The following is a 1,448-nucleotide window of genomic DNA, read 5'->3' on the forward strand; positions in this document are numbered from 1 at the left end:
ATCACGGGGCCCTTGAATCAGAAAACCTCTGTGCCAGCGCGCGTGGGCGCAGTGGAGAGCCCTGAGGATGAGACCATAGGGCCCCCCGGGAATGGGCCTGATGGAATGAGGGGCTAAGCATGTTGCCCAGTGTCCCAACCTCTTCATTTGGGCAGTGACTCTAAGAGACAGTGTGGTAGGTCAGACGAGATGAGGGGAGAAGTAATTTTAGAAGGATTTCTGTCCTTAGTGGCAAACAATGCTCAAGCCGCGTTGATTAGTTGAGAGATTCAAGGAAGTATCAGGGACTTTGCAGGTATCCAGGGAACCTGATCCACTCCCCCACCCACCAATCCCTCGCTCGCTCGCTCTCTTTCTTCTTTCTTTCCTTCCTTCCTTCCTTCCTTTCTTTTATCTACATTCTTCTCAGGCTGCAGAGTAAGAGGTGGCAGCAGAAAGATCTCTGGTCACGGAGTAAGATGACATGGGTCTCACTGGGCTCCACTAGGGGCCAGTTTTGTGACCTCGGACAAGTCAACTGCTGTCTCAGGGTCCCCATTTTCTCATCTTTAAAAGGAAGAAGAAAAAAATCTCTGAGTGGGTAGGAACCCCAAAGTGCTCTGGGACTATGGCATGTTTCTGCCCCCAGCTCTGTTTTAATCTGCTTTATTAGTCTTAAACCAACCAGCAGAAGCCCTGAGTCTGCAAGTCTGTGCTCAGCCCCAGGCCCAGCAGGCAGGGCAGGTGGGTTCCAGGCCAAGTTCAGAGTTGCCTCCTCATCACCTTTTCGGTGCCCTGAGGCATAACTCATTTACCCTCCTCTTCACCAAGGCTTGTTTCTGTCTCTGTTTCAGGTCTTGTAGCCTCGGACCGTGTCTTAGCTCCTTGGAGTCTGCACCCACCTCTGAAACAGTGGCTTATTAAACAAGGGGCTGGAGCTGTGCTTGATTCATCTTCCTGTGCTTACAGCCCAGGAGGCAAATGAGGAGGGAGGGAAAAGTGGGAGAACAGTGCTTATGCCTCACACAGTCCTGGGCCCATTCATAGCATCTCACTTATTTCACACAGCACACCTGGTCTTGGGGACACCATTATTGTTTGCCATTTTGCCAGTGGGGAACCACACCTCAAGGAAGTTGTGAGTTGGCTGAGGTCCCAGCTCACGGGGCAGGAGCCAGGTGACCCTGGAACCTCACTCTAACTCCAGGGCTTCTGGTCCAGTGCCACAGCTCCCTGCCTCGGTGGCACACGGTCCCTGACTTACTGTACGTGATGACTTCACATTCTGGGCCCTGCTCTTTTGAGAGCACAGAGAGGCAGAGGGGATGGGAACGACCAGAGCTGTCAGTTCCGGGGACGTCCTTGTGGTCACATGTTTAGACCAGACCAACCTACTCTGGGGCTCAGTCTCTGTCCGCCGAGGAATCAGGGACAGAGTGATACCTGCAATACTGAGGGAAGGTAACTCC

This window comes from Lipotes vexillifer, unplaced genomic scaffold (assembly GCF_000442215.2).
Source record: "Lipotes vexillifer unplaced genomic scaffold, Lipotes_vexillifer_v1.1 scaffold1618, whole genome shotgun sequence".
NCBI lineage: Eukaryota > Metazoa > Chordata > Mammalia > Artiodactyla > Lipotidae > Lipotes > Lipotes vexillifer.